Source organism: Pelophylax lessonae, assembly GCF_965119305.1.
Source record: "Pelophylax lessonae genome assembly, chromosome: 6".
Taxonomy (NCBI): Eukaryota; Metazoa; Chordata; class Amphibia; order Anura; family Ranidae; genus Pelophylax; species Pelophylax lessonae.
Window position 1 is genome coordinate 123,512,659 of NC_138773.1, and position 13,085 is coordinate 123,525,743.

At 42.0% G+C, this 13,085-nt stretch overlaps 1 pseudogene across 1 annotated transcript; it reads right to left on the reverse strand.

Moving 5' to 3' along the window:
• Positions 1 to 243: 243 nt before the first annotated feature.
• Positions 244 to 878, reverse strand: LOC309557802 (general transcription factor II-I repeat domain-containing protein 2A-like; annotated as a pseudogene). The gene has a single exon. The product of its transcript is annotated as a general transcription factor II-I repeat domain-containing protein 2A-like (transcript).
• Positions 879 to 13,085: the final 12,207 nt, after the last annotated feature.

Sequence of the window (13,085 nt, forward strand, 5' to 3'; positions counted from 1 at the left end):
GTTAAGGGTCTAAACCAGGGGTGGGCAAAATTTTTTTACTCGAGGGCCGCAATGGGTTCATATATTGGACCCGGGGGCTGGACCAAGAGTAGATGGACACTGTGTATGTGTGAATTAATATAAATTAAATTTAAATTTGTAACATTAAATGTTTAGATTAATTCAAAGTAGAAAAGCATAAAAAGAGTTATTTTACAAAACATTTATGCAATGTATTTCTTTCATAAAATAGTACCTTCAATTTTAGTGGGAACAGTGTTGTTGGTCTCCCTTTTTTGTTAAGGCATGAAAGTCAGGAGTTAGCTTTGTTGTTGCAATTCGCAGAATAGATCTGAGGTGTTGGTCAGTTAACTAGGATCTGTGATGGGATTTATTGATGTTCATGATGCTGAACGTCTGCTCACACATGTACAGTAGGTCGAGCCAAACAAGGCCAGAATCTTCTGTGCCATCCCCCGGAGGTTTGGAAAACAGTCATCTTTAAGTGAGGCATAGAACTCTTTTAGTGGAAGAGAGCGGAAGTTCTGCTTTAAGATTGCATCAGATTGAAGATCGATTAGTTCCAATTGCACTTCTTGTTGTGCTGTTTCTGGGTCTTGTGACAAGGGACAGACCACCAGCTGAAGTGACTTTTCAATTTTTTCAAAATCTGAAAACCAACGGCAGAATTCTTCATGCAGGTCATTCAGTGATTTGCTATATTTATTCACATTTTGGATGGCCTTTTCCTGTGTGGCTAGTGTGGGAAAACGAGAGAAGTTTTTCTTTGAAATTTGCCTAGAAAAAAAAGTCAACTTGGCTTTGAAGGCATTTACATTACTATACATGTCGTGTACATACAGGTCTTTTCCCTGTAGCTTGACGTTAAGCTCATTCATGTGAGAAAAAATTTTAACAGCAAACGCAAAGTCACACAGCCAATTCTTGTCGCTCAGCTCTGGAAAACCATCAGACTTCCCCTTTAACTCCAAAAATGTATCAATCGCTTCATTAAAGCGGAGTTCCGGGCAGAGAAACGTTTTTTTGTTGAACATACCCCCGGGACAGTCAGGGCTAGCACATTCCACAATGGCTAGCCTCTGATCTGTCCCGGTTCGCACTTACCTTTTAGAAGAAATACTTACTTAGAAATTTTCTTCCACAGCGTTTCCATCTCGGTTGTGGGCAGCTGAAGCCGGCGCGGTCCTCTTCTCTGTCTTCTTCCGCGTCTTCGTGTCCCAGAATGCACTGCACCGGCCCCTCTCGTCACTTCCGGCGTGGCGCCGCATTCCTAAACAGCTTCTGGGCATGCCCAGAAGCTGTTTAGCAGGGGAATGCTGCGTCGCCCGGAAATGAAGAGTGGGGCCGGTGCGGCGCATTGATTCCTGGGAGCTATGACGTTTAGCTCCCAGGAATCATCGCGAGGCAGGAAGTGACGGGGTGAGCCTCGGCGCTGGAGGAGGAAGCTGTCATAGGTGAGTATTTACGATCGTCAATAAAAAGGTGAGTAAACAAAAAAAAAAAAAAAATAACTATCCAATTCCTTTTCAGGTGCGGCATACCTAGCGGAGGGGCACAAAAAAAAAATCTTTTTTGTGCCCGGAACTCCGCTTTAAGATCCCACACTCATTTAAACACTTTGCCCAAACTCAACCAGCGGACACGAGAGTGGTAAAGCAAGTCTTGGTGGTCTGCGTCGGTTTCCTCCAGAAATGCAATGAACTGATGGTGCTGAAGTCCCTTTGCTCGTATGCAGTTAACAAGCTTTATAACTGGATTCACAACATGACTAAGCTGTAATACAGATTTACACAAAGATTCTTGGTGTATGATGCAGTGGAGAAAAATAACTTCTTGCTCAGGGTTTTCCTCTTTCACTTTATCCTGAATTCTTTTCAGCAATCCCATGTTTTTTCCAGTTCAATTTGGAGATCCATCTGTAGTGACATTAGCAAGTTTATTCCAAGGTAGCTTCATACTCTCGATGACAGCAGACACCCGGTCATACAAATCTTCTCCCCGTGTTTTTCCTTTAAGTGGCTCCATGGCCAAAAACTCCTCCGTTATTTCAAAACTGTCGCTAATCCCTCGGATAAAAATTAAGAGCTGAGCTGTGTCTTTTATGTCTGTACTTTCGTCCAGTGCTAGCGAATATAATTTAAAGGACTCTGCAATATTATTTAACTTGTTTGTAATGTCTTCATCAATCAGTTCCACACGACAAGTCACTGTCCTGTGTGATAAACTGAGTTTTTCAAACCTGTCTTTGCTCTCTGGACACAAAAGACCTGCGGTCTCTATCATGCATTCTTTTAAAAACTCTCCTTCAGAGAGGGGTTTACTAGCTTTTGCTAATTTGAATGAGAGCATAAAACTTGCTTTGGTACTTGACTCTTGAATTGCAGTTTGTCTGTGAAATAAATTTGGCTGAGCCTGTAATTTAGCCATCAACCTCCGAGCTGTAGACCCCTGTTCTTGAGGCGACTGCTTGCTAGGATAGTTAGCATGCTTCGTGGCAAAATGACGGCTGATATTATATTCTTTGAAAACCGCAACAGTTTCCTGGCATATGAGACATACAGCCATTGATCGGACTTCCGTAAAAAAATATTTTGCTATCCATTCCTTATTAAACACTCTGCATTCACTGTCCACTTTTCTTTTCTTTGCCCCACTCATTTTGGGATTCTGCAAAAAAGTTAAATATTCTTGGTCACTCTGACAGTCAGAGGGAGGGAAAGCTCACATTCACATTCAAGTCTTGAATTAACTTGCTTTAACAACCACTACTTACTGTGTAGCAGGGGAAAAGATGCAGGCCGCACAATCGCCACCAGTCATCAAAGACTGTGCAGTGAGAATAAAGATCTATAAATAACGGCTCGTACGGTTCAATCCATACTCCGCCCATGGCCCCGCCCCCCACTAGCTGCCATATTTACCTTTCACAGATCATCAATATGGCGATGTAATGTCAAAATTTTACTGGAAAAGGGGCAATCTGTGGCCATCTCTCAGCATCTCAGAGAATTCTTTGCTAATAACTCGGATTCAGTATCTGATCCCTTTATTCTCTAGAATGCTCACAAAGTCTTTATCAGAGGCATTTGCATTCAACAAGGAGCCAGGCTTAAAAAGGGTTATACCTCAAAACTCAATAACCTGTTGTCAGAAATCCACACACTAGAAACCAAAAACAAAGCTGAGCCGTCTCACATTATCTCTCACTGCCTCATAAAACTGAGAGAAGAGTTGAGATAACACCTCATAGAGCAGTATGACAAACACCTGTGTCACATCAAATTAAATCATTATGCAGGGGCCAATAAGACAGGGAAATATTTAGCAAACAAATTTAAATTCGTACAGGCAAAATCTAGGATTTCACACCTAATTCACCCCACTCTCAAACACCACATCTCCAACCCAAAGGAAATAGCAGATGAGTTTGCAATTATGGAGCTCTATACAATGACCCCAACACCCCCCAACCCCCCCCCCCATATTAAAAAAGGGCTATCCTCTGTCAAACTCCCTACCCTGTCAGGAGCTCAGCTTCAGGAACTCAATGCCCCTATCTCAGGCCCTGAAATAGACAGAATAATTAAGGCTCTTACCAACACCAAATCACTTGGCCCCGATAGCCTGCCTAATGAATAATATAAGGTCTTTGGTCCCACATTAATACATGATCTAAAATATGTCTTTAATATATCAGCCAACAAATCACTGTTTTCCTCTGAGATGCTGAGAGCTCTTGTGGTCACCTTACTCTAACCTGGGAAAGACCTGGAAACTCTGGCCAACTTCCGCCCAATCTCGCTACTAAATTCTGCCACCAAAATATATTCAAAACTCCTGGCTATGCGCTTGATGGGGTACTTCCATCACTGATCAAAAAAGATCAAAAATGTTTTGTTTCCAGAAGACAAGCATTGGATGCAACCAGGAGAGTCATAAATATCATACACCACGCAGAAAAGACTCAAACACCCTCTCTGCTGCTAGCAATTGACTCAGAGAAGGCATTATATATGAAAATGGTACTGCAGAAATTTGGATTCCATAGTTCAATTCTAACAGCCATCATGGCCCTGTACTCTAGCCCATCTACCATGGTTAATGATTCGGGTACAATATCCAAACAATTTGAAGTTTCCAATGGCACTCGACAAGGATGTCCTTTATTTCCATATTATCTTCAATCTAATGATTGAGCCCCTGGCAGAGGCAATATGCTCCAACTCAGCTATAACTGGCTTTCAGCTCCAGAATACCACACACAAAATAAACTTGTTTGCCAATGACATTGTCCTCTTCCTGGCTAATCCCCAGTCATCTCTCCCAGCGGGCAATCAAATATTAACTCAGTTTGGCAATATTTCATTTTACAAGGTCAACGCAACAAAATCTCTAATCCTGTATAAACCGGTGGATATAACTGTATTTTGTTTTTGTATATTCAGCTTTATTTTTCCCCGTTCTTTTTCAGTAAACTTCTGGATCCACCATCTCTCTTGTGTCCCATTATGCAGAACATACGTTCCAGTTCCAGCTGAATATGCAGCCTCTGTGGTGTGGGAAGAGAGACCACTGGCACACTTTTGGGACCAGACATCTGGCTTGCGTTCCATTGGCCAGTACCATGCTTCCCAACATACTTATGAGCGCCAGTGGAACCCTTTTGACCTACTCAATTTACCAGCATTTCTGCAGTGTAAGATCAAAGACAGAACTCCTTTAGGAACTGTAAGTTTTAGTATGTTTATCTGTTGATCATATGAATTATTTATTAATTAGGGTTATTAATCATACATTTTTGGAAGGTGCACTAGCATTTTCCCATATAGTAATATTATTACTGTTAATGGAAGTTCATCAAGAGAGCATTTTGATACATATTATAATACATTATATTTATTGTGATTATGCACTTATTGGTCTTCTTTTATTCATAAATGTATATTTGGTAATGCACTAGGCCTTTGCGCCTTTTTGTTTTGGTTTATAAGTAAGGCTAACTTTCTAATCCCCATAAAGCTACTGTCTTGATGATCAAATCCAATACACTAGAGGTGACCACAAAAGTGTTGAGAATGTTCCTGTTGAAAAGTGTTTTTTTTTTTGCACTCTTAATAACTAATAAGGAAAATAATACCAGATTTGCTAGAAAATGATTAATCTGGTAAAATTGAACATTCACTTTGCAAACATTTAACTTTATAAATCAATAGTGTCTATTTAGTTTGTAAATCTACCTCAAAGTCTCATTTGCACTGAGGATCCACTTTTATTACACTCTTACAAATTACCTTCAAAATGCTGCATTTTACTATACCATTCACCAATCACTATAATTGACATAAAACAGAGTGTGCGAATTTAAAGTGTGTAAGTTCTCTCCGTATTGTCACCAACCTAATGTGAGAATGATCATCCTCTCTAGCCATTTTAATTAAAAGACAGATGTCTATGATTCACTCCAACACCTGATGCAAAAATTAGGCTCCCTCGATGTCAACAAAAGGAACATGTTTTTCTTCCAGCCTGTATTCTGCATATCACACATTCTGATGTTTGAAAGGTACAGCCTCAGGGAAACTGGAATGAGGATGGTGAATTCAAGCTGCCATTGAAAGGCAGATAGAAACCACATAGAATATTTTCAACACATAAGTATCAGCCCACTCTAATATCAGCTATTTTTGACCTAATTTACAAAGCTCACGATAGTAATGACTTGGAACAAAACAAAAAAATGTTAAACAGTATTTAACCTATTAAACCTATGGAGTAATAAGATAAACAAACAATAATAATGTACTTTATAGCATGAGAATATTCATATACAATATTTTGTAAAAGTGCTGGTAGACAGTGTTTAGCACTATCAACATGTAACTCTTACTTGTAAGGGCTTTTTTAAAATATGGCACTTTATGTAATAGATTCTCAAAATAAACAATCAGATTTGTTGACTAAATTTATTGATGAAATGTGATTTGCTTCTCTAATGCTATAATTCTCTTGATCACAGTTTTTAAAAATTGGCCCATTTGTAATGAGTGGTGTGTTATCTTTCATGTACACAAGGCAGGGCTTTTTTCCAGTGGGAACCTTGTGGGAACATAGTTACAGCACCTCCAGCACTGAATGTATGTAATGGCAAGGGGTACTGGGGTGTGCTAGAGGGTCTATTGATTCTGGTTGCTATAGGATCTATTGTTACTGGGAGGGAACTATTGTTGCTGGTAGGTCAATTGTTCCTGGGAACCATCTACTGTTGAGGGAGGCGGCTAATGATGCTGGCTGCTGGGAAGTCTATTGTTGCTGGTTGGGTCTATTGTTGCTAGGCCAGATCTATTGCAGCTGAGAAGGGTATTTTGTTGTGAGAGGTCTGTTGTTGCTTGGGTGGATCTATTTCTGCTGGGGGGTATTTTGTTTTGGTGGGTCTGTTGCTGCTGGGGGTGAATTGTTGTTGGGGGATCTATTGTTGCTAGAGGGGTGTATTGCTGCTGGCTGGGGGGATCTATTTTACTGCTTTTATTGCTATCGCTAACAAGTTCTATATAAATTACTTAGCACCACAAAATGATAACTGCTTCTGTATTCTCTAAAAGGGGTCGAACTTGGAGGTGGGTATGGGGTCAAACCAAGAGACGGTGCTAAGTAGTGGGTAGGAGGCAAAAACAAGTGGTGACTTGGAGGGGAAGGGGGAGTACATGCACCTATTCTCTGAGAAAAAAAGCCCTGACACAGAGTATATTATGAACAATGGCATAGTATATAAGGAATAGAGGAAGACATAAGACTTGCTTGCATAAAGTGCACAATTTAACTGTAAAATGGGACTCAGAACAAGAGAGGAGACATCCACATCTGTCTGGGATTCATTTACTAAAGGAGGTTAGGCTGGTACCTTGCAAACGTTCATATTGAAAATTGTAAGCTTACTTAAGATGGTCATACACTTATCGAATCAGTGTGTGGCTGTCCTCACTTAACAGAAGTCGATCATTTGAACAATTTCTGTTGAATGGATATGTTGGAAATCTTTCTTTAATCAGTGGCTGCAGCAGCTGATCAGTGTATTCTGACAGTGGTGGGTGCCAGGGGAGAGGATATCTTCATTTACCTAATTTTTATGGATGGAGAAATCTGCTAATAGTTGGGTGATTAATCTGAACCCCACTGAAAACAATGGGAGCCTGCATGTTAAACAACAGTAATGGATGTTTTCTAGAGTACTAGGCAAGGGACTATTAACCAAATGAAATGGGGAGGTGGGGACTGCCCTGATGCACATATTTCAAAGCAGAAAAAAATATGCAAAAATTAAAGAGGAATTTAGAGCAGAATTTTAATAATGCTTTAACCACTTACTACCCGCCCACCGTCAAGTGACGGCGGAGCGGTGTAGCTATTATCCTGGAATGCCGTCATATGACGGTGCACCAGAACAGCCTCTCTGGAGCATCCCCCGGGGGGCGCGTGGAGCGGCGATTGTGACCACGCCGTGTTGCTAGGACACGGCGCGATCCCGATCTTGGTAAAGAGTCAATGACATGACTCTTTACCCATGTGATCGGCTGTGTCCAATCACAGCCGGTCACATGTAAATGAGGAAGTGCCGTTATTCGGCTCTTCTCGCCTCACACTGTCAGTGTGTGAGGCGAGGAGAGCCAATCAGTGGCTCTTCCTCACAGGGGAGACAAAAACAAGTAATCAGGGCACTGATCATCAGTGCCCTGATTACACAAAATGTAAATAAAGTGCCAATTACTGCCCAGCATGAGTGCCCACAGTGCCCACAATCAGTACCCATAGTGCTACCAGTCAGTGCCCATCAGTGCCTGCTCATCTAGGCACTGATGTGCACTGACTGGCAGCACTATGGGTACTGATTGTGGGCACTGATGGTGCTGCCCATCAGTGTCCATTCGTGCCGCCCATCAGTGCTCTTCAATGCCACCCATCAGTGCCCATCAGTGCCACCCGTCAGTGTCCATCAGTGCCACCTGTCAGTGCCCATCAATGTCACCCATCAGTGCCGCCTCTCAGTGCCCATCAGTGCCACCTCTCAGTGCCCATCAGTGCCACCTATCAGTGCTCATCAGTCCTGCCTATCGGTGCTCATCAGTGTCATCTATCAGTGCCCATCAGTGCGGCATATTAGTACCTCCTCATCAGTGCCACCTCATTAGTGCCCATAAGTGCCACCTCATCAGTGCCCATACGTGCCACCTCATCAGTGCCCATAAGTGCAGCCTATCAGTGCCAATCCGTGCCGCCTCATCAGCGCACATCAGTGAAGGAGAAAAATTTCGTTATTTTCAAAATTTACTCACAGAAAATAAGAAAACTTATTTTTTTTTCAAAATTTTCTGTCTTTTTTCTTTTTTTTTTTTGTAAGAAATAAAAACCCAGAGGTGATTAAATTCCACCAAAAGAAATCTCTATTTGTGTGAATAAAAATGATAAAAATGTCATATGGGTACAATGTAGCATGACTGCGCAATTGTTATTCAAAGTGTGACAGCACTGAAAGCTGAAAATTGGCCTGGGCAGGAAGGGGGTGAAAGTGCACTGTAGGCAAGTGGTTAAGGGCAACATTAAAAATACAAAATGCCTTCAACCGCTTGCCAACCGTATACTGAATATACATGGTGGCAAGGTGATCTCCTGTGCAGAATCATGTACCTGTACGTGATTCTTCACTTAAGAGGCTGGGGCATGCACGTGCACCGCCAACGAGCCGCTCCCATTGTGATTGGGCACAGCAGGAGCCAATCAGCGGGTCTGGTGGATCCGATGTCTGCCGGGACCCACCGATCGTTCCCCAGAGAGACAGAACCGTGGACTGCCGATGTAAACAAGGCAGACCGCCGTTCTGTGAGCAGGAGAGGTAGAGATTCTGTGTTTCTGCTAACACAATACAGATCTCTGTCTTTTCACAGTAAAAGCACATCCCCCACAGTTAGCAATCACTCCCCAGGAACACATTTAACCCTTTGATCTCCCCTGATGTCAACTCTTTCCCTGCCAGTGTCATTAGTACAATGACAGTGCTAATTTTTAGCACTGATTAGTGTATTAGTGTCACTGGCCCCCAAAGTGTAAATTAGTGTTCAATTTGTCCGCCGCAATGTCGCAGTCCCTCTATAAGTTGAAGGGGGCTAAACCTTCCGGAGCTCAAGGGGTTAAATAATGTGCCTGAGGAATGCTCTTAACCCACCTGTGAAGTGACACATCTATATGATGTATTAAACCAACTACAGCAAAACTCATATTTAAGTGCCATTAAAATTGCTGTTTAAAGACAGAAAAAAAACAACGAATAAGGCATGGGTTTCCCTACAAAATACATACCAGGCTTATATTTTTGATGAGGGTCTGAATGTCAAGAGGCACTTTGCACTTTTTATTTCTTGTTTTTATGTGTGCGGTTTCCACAAATTCTATATCAAACCCTTATCCGAGTATACAGCCTGGCCAGGAAAGGGGGGATTACTCAGAAACCCCCTCCTGAACCATACCAGTTCACATGCCCTCAACAAAGCACCCCCTAGGCAAAGAGCCTGGTGATTGTGGGGGTGGGGTTGAGGGCTTATTTGGAATTTGGAAGCCCTGAAATACCAACCCCTCCCCCATGTGAATGAGTATTGGGTACATAGTTAGATGTTAAAAGTAAATAAACACACATTTTGACAACAATTTGATAAAAAAAATGGTTTAAAAGAGTTCCATAAAAATGCCATTGCTGCCCAGACTCGCCTAAGGCCCTCTGAGTTACCGGTTTCACCTAAAGAGCGTGATAGGGAAAGCCATTTTTCCCAGTGGCCCACTCCCTGCTCAGCCCCCCTGCCCAGCCCAGTACAGCCCTTCCCTTTCTGCCCTGCTGAGTCCTGCCCAACTGTGCATGTGTACACAAGATGGTGGCAGGCAACCCACACTCTGAGCTGCTGGGTGAAAGTGGTGGGCTTTTATATAATTCTGGAAGTCAGAGGACCTTTCCACCCCAGGCAGGGCCCTCTGAGTTTTTTAGATACAAGCCCACCACTTTCACCTGGCAGCTCAGATGAGCATGGCACCTCAACAGACTTGCATTCTGCACACCTCCCAACTTTTTGAGGTAGAGGGACACCTCAATAGACATGCTTTCTGCACATCCCAACTTTCTGAGGCAAAATTGTGTGCAAAAACTGCACCAGAAACCCCTCATGGACTTTAGAGACTTGTCTTTTTATTATATTAAATTATAAAAAAATCAATGGAAAACTTAAAAACATTGCAACAGTATACAAAATAGATACAGATAAAACAATTGAGTACCCATTACATCACAGAAGCATGGCAAATATGTAGCCACCCATAGTGAACCATCGGGCTGGCTGCCATAAACTTATGCTTGGACACCTAACATGTTTCAGACTGATGTAGCGGAGTCCTTCTTCAGAGGTCAACGGTGGGTACTATTATTTTCTAAAACATTAATGTATTATGTTAGTAATGTACAACGCTTGTTCCAGCAGAACCATCAACCATCAACTCCATTCAGCATAAGCTGACCTGTTGGAGTGATGGTTATATACCTTACCAGGGAGTACTGATTACCAATTAACTAAATTGGTGATAAACATCAGCTGGCTGGTGGTGTAGTAGACTTTCTCAGTGTCATGGCGACAAGCAGTGTCTACAGAGGATCCCCCGGCAAAATGGTGCACAGCGCCGGCCTGCCCCAAAGAGGCGGAGCGCTGTCATGCATCATCACGCCACCGACGCACAATAGGCCATCCGTCCACGCTCCAAGCTGGAACACAAACTTGAAGAGGATCGCGGACCTCGATCAGAAGTCCGCAAGCCAAACAGTGGCGGCGATTAGCGATTTTTAGCAGGACTGCAACATTGCAGCGGACAGATCGGACCCATAACTGACATTTTTGACACTTTTGGGGGAACCAGTGACATTACTACAGTAATCAGTGCTAAAAATATGCACTGTTACTGTAATAATGACACTGGTAGGAAAGGGGTTAACCCAGGGGCAAGTGTGAACCTAGAGGGTGTTTTCTAACTGTGGGGGGGGTGAGCTTGTAAAATCAATACAGAGACCTGTGTTCCTAAATAGGAGGAACACAGAAGCTCTGCATTGATTCCAGAGAGAACATTGGTCTGCTGTGTTTACAACAGCAGACCACCATTCTCTCTTCATGGGGTGTGATTGGGGGTGCCCGGCGGCAATTGCGCTTGCCGGCCCCATGGGTCAGCTTCCCTGCTAGTGAATGGGCGTGGGTGTGCGCCTCCCGAGGCATGCACGTGTCCCCAGGATCGCTCTCGTGGACTGCCGTACTGGTATAACTGCGGTGGCTGGTTGGCAAGTGGTTAATGTTGTAACCAATATGTGTTGCGCTAAAAAATAAATGATAAACTAGTGAAAAAAGGACACCAAACAATAAAAATGATTGTACAAGTGATGTGAACACCCTATAAAAGTGAGGATGGTATAAAACAATAGTAAGAGGGACTACCAATCCCAGCATATATAATTGTAGTGAACAGACAAATATTTGGACGCGTCCTCCAATGGTGGAATAGTCCCAAAAATAGAATAAAATCCTTAAGTGAGAAAAAAGAGGGAATAAAACTTGCCCAAAAAGGAAATAGTGAATCACACTTGAAAGGAACCACAAGTCCAGCAATGGCAGAATGTCCAATTAAGCATCCACTGAGTGGCACCCGTGATCAAGTGAGATTTTATGGTGGGCTGCTTACCAGACTCTTATGGTCATCTAATTTAATAGATAGACCACAAACGCTTAGCAATGGGGCAAGTCAAAGGATCCCACAGGACACTTCTCGGAGTTCTCAGAGGTAGCAGATCCAGGGAGAGCTGGAGCAGATGTCATCAAAACAGAGCCAATCCTCACATTGAAATAGGTAAGGCCCATATACGGGCCTATGTCAAATCTGGAACCACCCTGGTTCCAGACGTGACGTAGCCACGCCCCCAACGCTGGCCCGAGATTTTCCAAGTACATGCGGGACACTGCAGCTTCAGGTTTACATGTATGGGATACATTGTCAATGCTTGTCTGCCACTTTGTTGGAGTAAATGCTTTTTTTAAATAAATAGTTTTTTTATTATTATGGTATCACACTACAGTATGTGCCTCTTTTCCTTTCTGGATTATTTATATATGGTCCTTACCTATTTCAATGTGAGGATTGGCTCTGTTTTGATGACATCTGCTCCAGCCCTCCCTGGATCTGCTACCTATGAGAACTCCGAGGAGTTTTTATCGCGCAATAATTTACTTTATTTTTTTTCACAATATAATTTCTTGTCTTTTTTAGTTAATACCTCTTTGTTAAATTTTTCAAGATGTTTTTTGAGTTTACTTTCTAATTATGTAAATAGTGCATGCATTTTTAGTTTTATCATTTGATTATTCAAGATATCAATTTTTGTATTAAGATCAGAAATTATTTTGCAATATTCTTGTATTAGGAGTGTCATTAAGTCATTAGAGCATTGTTTTAGGACCTTTTCTCATGCTGTTTTAAAACTAGGTTTGATATTATCAAATGATGAAAATATTTGCACCCTTAGGCCAAAAGGATTGATACTCTCTTTAAGATAGTCTTCAAAGGATTTAATGTGCCAAAAGAGTAATGCTTATTTCACCACTGTTTGGGTCAAATTGGAGAAAATGAATGCAATCTCTGATTCAATTGACTCTTTGTCATAAAAATCCTTTTGTGATTTGGACATAAGTGTATCCCATTCTTCTCTGAGGAACGTAGCCATGGCAAATGAAAAGAAATGTGTAACACACAAAAAAAGGGAAGGGGAAAGAGAAAAAGAAGGGGGCGGGGGAGAAATTACAGTAAAGATTGATTGAAAAAGCCAAAACAGATATATCACATCCAAAAAATAGGGTACTGTTGCCCAATATAAGTACAATAGCTTAAGTAAATCACTACTACGCCTCATTTGAGGGTATTTTTTGGGGCATATTTGCCACCCAATGAAATTAGGAATTATATGGTATGAGGAAAGATGGTATGTGTTTAAAAAGAATAGTCTGTCATGTCCAATACATATT